Source organism: Oryx dammah, unplaced genomic scaffold (genome assembly GCF_014754425.2).
Source record: "Oryx dammah isolate SB20612 unplaced genomic scaffold, SCBI_Odam_1.1 HiC_scaffold_7, whole genome shotgun sequence".
Lineage (NCBI taxonomy): Eukaryota > Metazoa > Chordata > Mammalia > Artiodactyla > Bovidae > Oryx > Oryx dammah.
In genome coordinates this window covers 22,567,172-22,580,989 of record NW_024070191.1, presented here as the reverse complement: position 1 = coordinate 22,580,989, position 13,818 = coordinate 22,567,172, and the positions used below count along the sequence as shown (strand labels likewise).

General features: G+C 39.2%; 1 protein-coding gene across 4 annotated transcripts in view; it reads right to left on the bottom strand.

Moving 5' to 3' along the window:
* DLC1 (DLC1 Rho GTPase activating protein) overlaps nt 1-13,818 on the bottom strand; it is a 515,375-nt gene that overhangs the window by 166,903 nt on the left and 334,654 nt on the right. The gene's annotated exons all lie outside the window — the stretch shown is intronic.

Genomic DNA, 13,818 nt, shown 5'->3' with positions numbered 1-13,818 from the left:
TGCATGTGCAGAGGCCACCATGCCCTTACTCAGCAGTCGCAGTTTTAAAACTGAATAACCATCTTTAGTTATATATCTCTGAGAAAAAGTTGAGGTAAAGACATTGATTTTTAACAGGCATATCATTCTAAAGCATGATGCTTTGCTTGCAAAAGACATCTTTAAATAAAGTATTGGTATTTTACTTATTTAACAAAGAAGAATAAAAAAATAAAATCTACACTTATTTTTAAAAAATTAATGCTTCTGCCATTTGAGGATAATTATCCACCATTTGAGGAAAAACTTGCTTTTCAGTGACATTTGTCCCTGGAACTTCCCTGGCAGTTCAGTGGTTAGGACTCTGTGCTTCCAATACAAGAGGCTCAGGTTTGATCCCTCATCAGGGAAGTAAGATTCTGCGTGCTGCATGGAATGGCAAAAAAAAAAAGGTTTGTCCCTTATGCCAGGTTTTCACACTTATTCCAGGGAACCCTTGGTCCTCATGGAAGCCTTCAGGGGAATCTTTTTTTAACTTTGGTGAAGAGGAGGTATTTCTGCGGAGAAGGCAATGGCAAGCCACTCCAGTACTCTTGCCTAGAAAATCCCATGGATGGAGGAGCCTGGTAGGCTGCAGTCCATGGGGTTGCTAAGAGTTGGATAGGACTGAGCGACTTCACTTTCACTTTTCACTTTCATGCATTGGAGAAGGAAATGGCAACCCACTCCAGTGTTCTTGCCTGGAGAATCCCAGGGACGGGGAAGCCTGGTGGGCTGCTGTCTATGGGGTCGCACAGAGTCGAACACGACTGAAGTGACTTAGCAGCAGCAGCAGCAGGTATTTCTTAATATAGGTTATTAGTGAAGTGAAGTCGCTCAGTCATGTCTGACTCTTTGCGACCCCATGGACTGTAGCCTACCAGGCTCCTCTGTCCATGGGATTTACCAGGCAATAGTCCTGGAGTGCATTGCCATTTCCTTCTCCAGGGGATCTTCCCAACCCAGGGATCGAACCCAGGTCTCTGGCATTGTAGACAGACGCTTTACCATCTGAGCCCTCAGGGTTATTGTGAGAATATTATTTCTGAGTCACACTTTCTGCTTCCTCTAATTCTCAGATAGATTTTCCCTCCATTTTCTATCCTCATCCCCTACCTAAGTTGCACGAGTGCAACAGCTCAGTCGCTCAGTTGCGTCCAACTCTTTGTGACCCCATGGACTGCAGCCCACTAGGCTCCATATTCCATGGAATTTTCCAGGCAAGAATACTGGACTGGGTTGCCATTTCCTACTCCAGGGGATCTTCCTGGCCCCGGGATTGAACCCATGTCTCCTGCACAGGTCAGCAGATTCTTTACCATTGAGCCATTTGGGAAGCCCTTAAGCTACATTTGTACCCTAATATAGACCCAGAAGAGGCATAAATGAACTTGACATGTATTATCACTTTTAAGCAGATATTTAATTACATTTTAATTAAAAAATATTAAAATGAAAAATATTCATTATAAGCTTCATTCCAACCCTAATAATCTAATTTTTGCTTAATTCTATTAATAACTTATAAAACCCTTCATGATATGCTTATATATGATATATACATATAAAAATTTATATATGTATATGACTATATATAAGAACACATACATTTATATGTACTCATACATATATATTGATATATATAAATTTGACTTTGTTAATATCTTATACTATTTATATTTTTGTGTTTTTTTTAAGTAAATATTCTACGAGTTTTACAGCACTTGAAAAATTCTCTTCTATTGAGATATTGGGATTCTTCTATATCATTTGTGGGTGTGCAATACATGAACACCCACCACAGTTTGAACAGTTTGACCATATAAGATGTGCATAACTTACTAAGAAATCCCATCCTTACAAGAATTACTCTGTCACAGAGAAACTTCTACACATATGTACAGAGAGGTATAAACAATAGTATTCATTCCTAATAGCAAATGCTTGTAATAGTGCATAACTGAAAACAAACTAAATGCCTTTCAACAGAAGGATGACTAAGTAAAATACAGCATATTCATGAAGTAAATAATAAGAACAAATGATCTTTTAAGTTTCAACATGAATAAAATAATTCTCAAGGAAAACCTATACACAATATTTTTTGACATAAATCTCAGCAGCATTTTTTTGGAACTGCCTCTAAAAGCAAAAATAAATAAATGGGACCTAATTAAACTTAAAAGCTTTTGCATAGCAAAGGAAACCATCGACAAAACAAAAAACAACATACTAAATGGGAGAAAATATTTGCAAATAATATGAGTGATAAAGGATTAATAGTCAACATAAATAAACAGTTCATACAATTCAACATCAAAACAAAAACCAAAACCAAGCAATATGATTAAAAAATAGGTAGAATACCTGAATAGACATTGTGCCAAAGAGGAAATGTAGATAGCCAACAGGCACATGAAAAGATGGTCAGCACTGCTAATCATCACGGAAATGCAAACCAAAATCACAATGAGATATCACTTCACACCTTCAGAACAGCTATCATCAAAAAGAACATAAATAACAAATGTTGGTGAGGATGTAGAGAAAGGAAGCTCTTACATACAGAGTTGGTGGGAATGTAAATTGGTACAGCCACTGTGGAAAAGAATATGGAGGTTTCTCAAAACACTGAAAACAGAAATACCATATGACTTAATTCCAGTTCTGAGTATATACCAAAAAAGAACGAAAACAGTAATTCAAAAAGATTCAGGCACCCCAGTGTTTATAGCAGCATTATTTATAATTGTCAAGATGAGGAAGCAACCTAAGTATCCATCAACGGATAAATGGATAAAGAAGCTATTCAGCCATAAGAAACAATGAAATGTTGCCATTTGCAAACAACATGGATGATCTTGGAAAGTATTATGCTGAGTGAAATAAGTCAGACAGAGAAAGACAAATGCTATATCACTTATATGTGGAATAAAAAAATGCACAAAAAACTAGTGAAAATAACAACAACAACAACAAAATAGACTAAAGAACAAGCTAGTAGTTATCAGTGGGGAGTCGCAATACAGGGATAGGGTAGCAAGATATACAAACTATTAAGTATAAAATAAGCTACAAGGATATATCGTGTAACACTGAGACTATAGTCACAATTTTATAATAACTATAAACTTAAGTATCACCTTTAAAAATTGTGACTCACTATATTGTGTGCTCAGTTGCTCAGTCGAGTCTGACCCTTTGCAGCTCCATGGACTGTGGCCCGCCAGGCTCCTTCCTCCATGGAATTTTCCAGGCAAGAATACTGGAGTGGGGTGTTATTCCCTACTCCAGGGGATCTTTCCCACCCAGGAATCGAACTCACATTTCTTGAGTCTCCTGCACTGGCAGGAGGATTCCTTACCATGTGCCACCCGAGAAGCCCATATAATATTGAACAAAAACTAAACATCAATAAAAAGCTTAATTGATAAAAATATATTCAAAAATATAATTCTGAGCAAGATGACTTACAGAATGATATCTGCAGTATGGTCCCACTTAAAAATTTTAAATGTGCAAAACAATAATTAACATTGTTCTGGGTTACTTACATATATAGTAAGAGTGCAAAACCATCATGGGAAGGATTGGATCCCAAGTTCAGGACTAGAATGTCAGGGGGAGTTGGGGAGGAAATGGGAGGGAATGGGATTCAGCAGGGGCACACAGTAATTTTAAATTAAAAATTTTGAGACAGTAATTTTAATGTTTTATTACTTAAGTTAGTGGTTGATACATTTTTTTTGTATGTCAAACATTTAATAATGATAATCTTGCCATTAGTTAATTGATAAATATCAAAAGATGTTTTTGGATAAAATATTTTTGGAAGGCAAAGGTACTGATTTCAAATGTTACCTGAACTGTATCTAATCAAAAAAAACAGCGAGTATGTTATGAAAACAGCAATTTAAGCCACATGAGACACTGTGATCAAGTGTCCCAGGGTAAGACTGCATGGCCCATTAGCTAAAGCAACATCACCTTCATTTTACAAAAGCAATTAGTACATGCTTCAGTCTTCAAAGTGAGCAAGGATTACCTACTCTTAAAAAGTTATTAAAAGCACTTGGCTTTTGACCCTTGGAGCTCACTGGGTCCAAAGTCGGGGTTAGCTTTTTTCCAGTGTAATAAAAATTACAAAATGCCATTTTCCTAGACTCTATTTAAAAACAGAGATGTTACATAAGTTATTGTGATTCAAAAGCATGCACTTTTATGTAGAGAAAAGTAGACAGCTCATGTCATGGTGTTTCATTAATCAGTTAAAATACTTTAAGTCCAGGTAGGGACAAGAATATGGAACAAGGACAGGAAAGTAAGCACACACAGGACAGATTATGAATTCTGACCTAATTCAACTTGTAGCTCATTTTCAGTGCAAACTGGGTAAAGTAAAAGCAGACAGTCACAAAATCGGCTGGAGTCAGGGTCCGTGTGGGTTGGTAGGGGGATTAATGAGGATGAAAGGCCATGAAGGTTCAAGCCAGGAATACTTCATGGGCAAAGTGGGAGTCATGCTCAGGGTAACAGAAATAAAAACATTTTCTGCAAACTGACCTCACAAGAATGGGAACCTGGAATGCGTGTGGCGGTGGCTGAGAAGATGGGTGCGCTGTTTTGACCCATTCATTCTGGTGTGATCAGTGAGCAGGGGTTTACCCTCACCTCCCTGTTAAGGCCCTTTCCAGATGCTGTCTTTTTATTTTCCTTTCTTTCTTTAAAAAATATTAAATGTTTATTTTTTTCCCATTTCCCAGCTTATTAACACTTGGCCCTTATTAACACTTGGCTAATCCTTGGGGTTTGTGCAGCGTGGCTGGTCACAAACTGTTGTTATTGTCTTAAATGGGGCAAAGGGGCATTTACAATAGATTTTCAGCCTGCACTTTGAAACCACTTTTCTGAGGTTTAGCCTCCATGTTTATCTTCAGTTGTGCAAAGATTATGCTGCGCCAAAGAGCTCTGGCTGGAAACACAGCTTGGGTTCTAAGTCATCAGTTTATACAAAGGATCACTGAAGGACTGAAAGAAATCTTTCTCTTCTTTTCTTACCCTAGCCAAAAAAAAAGAAGGAAAGAAGAAAGAAAGAAGCTTAATATTATGCACAAGATGTTGTACACAAATTGGGATCCATTACTGAATGTACATCTCACAAATGTACAGTATCCTATGTGTAACATTTCCAGTGCCGTTCTCATCCTATTGCTATCAGGGCCACCTGCATACAAAGAACACCAATAAGGCATCCTTGGGTTGTCTTGTCCCACCTCTACATTTCCCATACTGGTGCTCCCAGCTGCACACAAGTTTTGCTGGCATTTGGTTGCATGTGGTCTGTAGCCCTAGCATAAAAGAAAGGGCCTCAGTTTTCCCCGTAACTGAGTGGGACAGTATTCTACTCTGGTGTGTGCTCAATCATTCAGTTGTGTCTGACTCTTTGTGACCCCATGGACTGTAGCCCACCAGGCTCCTCTGTCCACGAGATCCCCAGGCAAGAATACTGGTTCGGGTTGCCATTTCCTTCTCCAGAGGATCTTCCTGACCCAGGGATTGAACCCACATCTCTTGGGTCTCCTGTGTTGGCAAGCAGATTCTTGACCACTGTGCCACCTGGGAATGAGTGCTGGCTGTTAAATAAGCCCTCTCCAGAGTTCCTCAGAGAAGGCAATGGCACCCCACTCCAGTACTCTTGCCTGGAAAATCCCATGGATGGAGGAGCCTGGTAGGCTGTAGTCTGTGGGGTCACTAAAAGTCGGACACGACTGAGTGACTTCACTTTTCACTTTCATGCATTGGAGAAGGAAATAGCAACCCACTCCAGTGTTCTTGCCTGGAGAATTCCAGGGATGGGGGAGCCTGGTGGGCTGCCGTCTATGGGGTCGCACAGAGTTAGACACGACTGAAGCGACTTAGCAGCAGCAGCAGCAGCAGCAGAGTTCCTATCAATGACAGAGTAAGAAAATCTACCCAGGTGAACTAAGACTTGAGAAGGCCTGGTACCATGCTCACCCACAGATTGCTGTGGGTTTGGTCCTACCATTCCCTTCCTGCTCCCACTGGTTTATCATCTCATTTGTTCACCCAGGAGCTACACATGAGTCAATGTGCGTGTGCTCATTTCATTTGGCTGGAATTCACTAAATGAAATTCTAGCTTCTTGTAATAGCACAAAGGAGAGGTGTTCCTATTGCAGTCTGAAAGTACATGCTCAAACTTGTTTTCATCGGTGAAAAATTATAGTCCAAAGACTGACTCATCTGAGGTGAAAAACAATATGTTTGATGGCATCCTTTACAACCTGAGATGGGTTTCGTTTTCAAAAGTTTTATTTTAAATATAGCATATCGTAAAGGTATATGAGGAATGTCCTTACTCATCCAGTTTAGCTCTCTTTTTTTTCGCCAGATGTTTATGTTGGTGAGAAACCAATAACACTGTCTAGACCTCTAGGATATAGTAATCAAGCATGAATGGAAAACATTCAGAGGTCACACTTCAATCTGGACCTACAACATCCTGCTATTCAAAACCAGATTAGAGATGATGGCTCATGATAAGCGGATCCACACCGAATGCTGAGTCAGTGATTTGAAAGTTGTCTGCAAAAAACTAAATATGTCACCAAAATTCTACAAGATAAAACAAAGTCTAGACATCATTAAAGGAGCTGAATCTCTGCCCCTACTCCAGGCTGTCAACAACCAGATGCTACATTGTGACTTTTACATCAGCATCCTGTAAATCAGAGAGGCTTAGTCTGTTTTTGAAGAGAGGTTCCCTGAAGTCTTGGCTTCCTGAGGGATGCACGTGTGTGTGTGCTGAGTGTCCGTGTGTGTGTGTACACAACTGCCTAGATGTGTTCATACTGATAATAAATCCCTTAAAGAGACACAGAGAGAAAAGTGATTTGTGGTGTCAGGATATTTAGAGATTACCAAGCAAGATTTCAGCCGGCAAAATATGCTGTGTTTTTTGCTATGTCCTGGTGATTTCATTGAGAGGTTGTTAATTAGTTTTTCATTAATAGTGTTTCAGCTCTTGACTGAAATAATTTACTGATTGGAGATTCTTGCAGTACAGGATCAAAACTGACACTGAATTCAACACAAAGATATTTTTACTAATCAAATAAAGAGGAGACTGGATATCTCGGCAAATCATAAAAACAGCCTCTGTTCTCTCCACCTCCTGGTTGCCACTCTCAAGCCCTTACTGAACTTTTGACTGGGAATACATTTGTGTTATACTGAATGCAAGGTGTGGGTCAATGACTATCTCAAAAAAGGGCAAACCTTATTGCTTTCAGCCTATACTGGAGCAAAATTGTGGTGGGATACTTAGGAAGCAAACAGGTGAATCCATTCAGTTACTAGTGTGAGGATATTTTTTCCCAGTGTTGAGGAACATCCATATAACTTATCTGGCTGAACATATCAATGCTATTGGGAAAAAAATTTTCAACCTCTGTATTTATCATCCTCCGAGCACACATGCACGCATGTGCACGTGCACGCGTGCACACACACACACACGCACACACACATCACTGCTGTCACATCCTCATAGTGACACAGAGGCTCTTCTCTGCAATGATTCAAATGTTTTCATTTCCATGTGCAATAATGGAAAAGTGATCATTTATGATTTGAAAAGCTAGTTATCTCAAAAAAATTTTCACATATAAATAATGTTTATTGGGATACAAATGAGCATGACTCTACCAAAGTACAGAAAAACCAGTAATGAAATAGTCTGGATGTCTTTTATTAATGCACTTGGGTCAGCAGTCAGTTCCTACTGTAGGTAGACAGGAGAGAGACAGTGGGAGGAAGGGGAGGAAGGAGAAAGGGAAAGAGGGAGGGAAAGAGGAAATGAGGGAAGAGAAAAGGAGGGAAGCAAGGGGGAGGGACAGATACTGATTGGCTCAGCAAGTGCCTTATGGGATCCATCAAACCATGCCCTAGAGGCTAGTTTTCTCTGTAGGTTACTTTTTTTCCTTCCAACTAGACTCTAAACTATGGAAGTTTAGGGACAGTAATTTACGCTGAATATTTTCTACCAGCTAGCATTATAGTCAGTGCACAAACAATATTAGCTAATTTGTAGCTAGTACAAGGTTATGTCCATGCAATGCAAAAACCCTCTGTCACTCTGCTTCAGGGGATGCTGTCTGCCTTCTTGGTTGTACAGTATCTGAGCCACATCTCACGTTTTCTTTAAGACCCCTCATTTGAAAACAAAATGTTCAGCTTTAAAAACTTTCTTGCTTTCTTTCATCCTTTGGCTTCTCTACCTGGAAATACTAAGATGCCACAATTAACTGGATTCTTTGGAATATATTAGAGAAGTCACTTCTAAGAGAAAATGAGGCCATGATAGGTGAACATACTTTCAGTACTCAAAATATGCTCTAATTAAAATGTGGAAGCTGATAAAAGCAGTATTAATTCAAAGTCATACCTTCTTTGGTAATTTTCTCACTGATTTAAACTCTGCATTTGAGGGATAATTAATATTCAAATTATTTTTTCTCTAATTTTCAAATTACTGAAAGCAATCTAGAATGTTACTGATCTGAAATGAACTAAAAATTTTTTGAGATCACTATATATATATATGAGAATACAGAATTGCTTTAATATGTGTGTGTGTGTGTGTGTGTGTGTGTGTGTGTTAGTTGTTCAACTGTGTCTGACTCTTTGTGATCCTATGAACTGTAGCTCACCAGGCTCTTCTATCCATGGAATTCTCCAGGAAAGAATACTGGAGCAGGTACCCATTCCCTTCTCCAGGGGATCTTCCCGATTCAGGGATCGAACCTGGGTCTCCCATACTGCACGCAGATTCTTTACTGTTTGAGCCACTACGGAAGCCCCCATGATTACATACTTGACCCTCAAATTCTATTACCTCAAGTATTTTTCTCTTCAGAGTATGATATAACCTTGGTGACTGGTAAACATTTAAGAATATAATAATTATGCTGTATTTTTCGAGGTGTAATAATTATGTCATATTTTAATATAACTCATCCATCATTATCTTTCTTTTCTTTTAAAAATCCAAAATAGGAATATCTCTTTTAAAGTTATTATGGGAAGAAAAAATGTCCTCACTTCCAATTTGATTCCATGAGAAATTCTGTGAAATAACAAAAGACTTAGAAAAATCTATTTTAAGTCTATAGCCCATGTACGTTGAGATCTGAGATCAATCTCATCAATAGACTAAAATATTTAAAACACAATCTTCAAGTTTAGCTCATTCGGAATTCTGAATCAGTCAAAAGCACCATTTTAGATAGTGACATATTTTAAACTTTAGTACATTTCAACTTTGAAAGTCAGTATCTCATCTTAAAAGAAACGGTTAAAGCTATGATCTCATAGCACTTTGGAGGAATCGAGTCTTTGTTCATGAAGAGAATGGCTAGTTCATCAGGGAAGATGCACTAATTTGTCTGATCCTTCTTTGCAGAGAGGGTCTCCCCTTGCTCCATGGGGTTGTCCACTGATGGTCTAATTTACTGATTTACATTTATAGGTTACTCTGCTCATGTTCCATCCCTCCCACCTGTGCATGATTTCTCTATCTTCAGCATTTTGGAAGATGCAGTTTGCACTATGGAAACAATAAACGGATCATGTGTATCTTTAAAAACTACATGTGTTCTTTCCAATACTGCCCCTCCCAAGTGTGTCTTTTCTCATCCCCTCGAGAGTCACTGGTTAAAGATCAAATCAGTGACGAGTTTTAGACCTCTCTCAAAGTCAAGAGACACTGCACAGTTCTTCCTTAAGAAAATGGGGTTCATGTTGCCCATGCTGGGTCCCTCTTAAATTCAAAGGTAGAATTCAGATGTGATGTTCATGGCTGGTGGTTAAGGACTGTGTCTGTCTTGTTAGTTAGTTATCTGGTGCTTAGCATGACATTTCGCATATGACAGATTTTCAATACATATTTGTGATATTAATTAATGATGATGGCATATTTGGATGTTTCTGATTTTTGCCCATGGACATTCATTAATGGATTTTTAAGGTACTGCCAAAAATACCCTAGCTTAAATGGGAATAAAATAGTAGTACATACCTCTCAGGATCATTTTTAAGATTAAAGCACTTGGTAAACACTAAAATGACAACTTAGTTATTGTTATTATATTATTTGTCATAAAGAATGCATCCAGTGATAATAACCACCTCAGGCTGGGTGCCATATTTAGTTCATATTACAAAAAATTAGTTCATACCAGCTGCTTTGTCTTTGATGATTGCCTGAGGAATATAACAGTAGTCCTGTAGTTGCTAGTTTGATTATTAAAGGGATGAGTAACTTTGGTTTTTTCCATGGTTAGGTCTTCATCAATAATTCCAGGAAAATGATTCATAAATATCAGTGGTTGTTCACAAGCAATGTGGGAATAGCACAGAAGGATCGATATGAACACATCATCATTACAAGTAAATAGCCCCAACACACGCCTTGTGAACAGCATATTTTCTTTCTTCAAGAATGGCCTATTATTATTAAGTGACAGGAACAAGAAATTGAAAAACACATAGAAGGCAAGTTTGACTTCAATCTACTCCTTAATCATTCCTCTAGAATAGAGGTCCTCCTGTGGAATGTTCTTTTAAATCCAGTTTTGGTTTCATGATACAGATTCTAATGCTTAGGCAGACCTGTCACTAATATGAAACAGTCACTCCGTTGTGTCCGACTCTTTGCAACCCCATGGACTACAGCCCACCAGGCTCCTCTGTCCATGGAATTCTCCAGGTGAGAATATTGGAGTGGGTAGCCATTTCCTTCTCCAGGAAATATTTCCAACCCAGGGATCGAATCAAGGTTTCCTGAACTGCAGGCAGACTCTTTACAGATTGAGCCATCAGGGAAGCCACTTGGGAAGTCACAAATACAACCCTTCTATGAAGCCCCTGCCTTTGAACACATCTCATGATTGTAATTATAATGACCTTTGGCAAACTATGCTGGCTGTTCATACATACTATTTTATGCCATTCTTTTCTGGAGAGACATACTATTTTAGATGAAGAAAGTTACAGAAGTTTCGCTCCAGAAAGGGAGGCGTGAGAACCATCTCTTTCAAGCGGCAGCCTTGATGTTGAACATACTTTTTCCTACTTCAGAGCTGGCCCACATGCTTGGATCTCGCCTGCTGGTGCTGCTGCTCTTTCCCACGTTTGGCTCCAACTATCTAGCAATTTTCAAAGCAGGTTCCAACTCGTTTGGGAAGACTTTCAGATATTGTATAATGTATCTAGCCTGACAAACTCATATGCAAAGACTGATTCCCTCATCAGTGTGTGAAAACAGTTATCCTCTAGTCAATTCTTTTTGGATTTCAACCCAGGTTCTGTAAAAGCCACCTTCGTTAGAGTCTTCTTGTTTTGCACCATAGGTACAGAAGTAAATCCCAAGTTCCATTCAAATGTTACCTTTTCTTTTCATTTCCTTAGGACTGGTGAACTACTTTTGCCCAAAAGACTTAGGCAAATGTTGAGGTGTCACCCTCCAGGGGCAAAGCTTCCTTGCAAGTAGAGCATAAGGAAACAGGAAGTTATACCAACCAAAAGCTGACAGAGGGTTTACTTATGACAATGACTTTTCTGAGGACTTTGCATAGTAACTCACGTGATCCTTAAAACAATTTATGGCATAGATACTATTTTCATCCCTTTTTAAATTGGTGAGGAACAGACTTGCCCAAAGTTACCCAGGCAGTCTGATAGCACAGCCAGCTCGCTCAGTAACTATATTATATTTCCTCTCATTCAAGTTGGTCTCAACATCAGAATGCCTTTTTTTTTTTTTACTGAAATAGTAATATCTAATTTAATACACGCTCATATCCACCCTTCAGAAGGCGACTGTGTCTCATGAAGCATCATTAATGGTTGTCTCTCAGGCCCTTTGAAATGTTCTATAGTGTTGCATTCTTCTAGAGAAGCCTTTGTTTACTGGAGGAGCCTGCATAGTTTGAGGCATACATCATTCCTGGTTAAAAGACATTCTATTTGCCCTTACTTGCTTTTCACGGTGAACCAATGAGTAGAAAACAGTTCACAGGAGTCAGTGTTTGTGGTTGCCTGTCACGGGAAATGGGCCAGAATTCTTGATGCCCTGCTGAATTCAGAGCCAATATACTGCACAGTGTGTCAAGCATTCTTTTTCACTGGTGAAGTGGAGATTTGGTCAGCTGAAATGTAAAAATCTACTTTCCAAAAGATAGAAGATGCTGAACATCCAACAAAGTATCCCCGGGGGTGGGAAGGGGGGCTCTAATCTAACATCGATATCTGAAGCATTTATTCTATGCCTATTGAATCTTACTGCTGCTGCTGCTGCTAAGTTGCTTCAGTCGTGTCCGACTCTGAGTGACCCCATAGACGGCAGCCTACCAGGCTCCACTGTCCCTGGGATCTCACTGAGACTGGTCTAAATTTTCTTAATTTCTTCATAGGCAATTCGGTTCCTCCTCTCTTTAATGTTTAGCCATGGAACTAGTGATGTGTGTTCATAACAGGTTGGAGTATTTAGGTTTATTCCCCTTATGTCATCTTTCCCTAAAAGAATATATTGAATATTTTAAAAAATCAGTATGTCTTACACTATAGAAATTGTTCTTATCTTGTGTGTGTGTGCTTAGTTGCTCAGTTGTGTCCGACTCTTTGCGACCCCATGGGCTGTAGCCTGTCAGGCTCCCCTGTCCTTGGGATTCTGCAGGAAAGAATACTGGAGTGGGTTGTCATGCCCTCCTCCAGGGGATCCTCCCAACCCAGGAATTGAACTAGGGTCTCTTGCATTGCAGGTGGATTCTTTACCAACTGAGCTACCAGGGAAGCCCTGTTTTTATCTTATTACAGGTTAAATAAAAGCTAATATTTTATTGCTTTTTGGTTAATTTGTTCAGTCCACTTTCCAAGTTGATGAAAGATAACACATATGTCCTCTGGATTTTGCCTTACTTTCAGTCTCTCTGTGTCTTTCTCATCTTAATTTTTTTTTTAAATTTCTTAGAGGGTGTCCTGTTGGTGCATCAGTTTAAACTTGTTAGTGGATCTTTGTGAAATATACATCAAAGGATTCCAGCCATCTCATGTATGATAGGCTAGCATCTCAGGCAATAAGAATTTTTGACTGAAAGTATCTGAAAGCCATGGTAAGCATCAAGCAGGCATTTTTAATTTAGGGTCTATGGAGAGAATTCAAGGTGTCCATGAACTTGGAGGGGAAAATGACATTTTTATTGTCACTAAACGTAACTGAGATGTAGCATTTTTTTGAATTATGAATGTTGACAAATTGACACCATTCCACACACAGTGGTGCTAGTATCCCTGTGACTTCATCACCAGTGGAAGTGAGACTCTTCCAAACCACATTACAGTTATCACAAAATATCATTTACACTCAGCCTTCCTCCATAGTTATGGCAGTTGTCACACCCACTCCAGATCACACACGACTGCAGTTCTGTCCACAGATGTTCATGGGACGCTGCTGGCCCCGTTCAGCCACTAAACAGGAAAGCTGAAGATCTGCATGGTGCCACCTAGATACGGATGTTGTTGCCTAGGATTTCCTTTCTATGATGGTTGGTGAAAAGGAGACAAATTAAGGATGGTCGTTCACTTTAATGCTATTAATTATGGCTCCAGTAACAATCTGCACACCCACATCTTTTAAACACATCAAATTTATATTTAATTCGCTATATTGAATCCCATGGACAGAGAAGCCTGGTGGGCTACAGTCCATAGGGTCTCA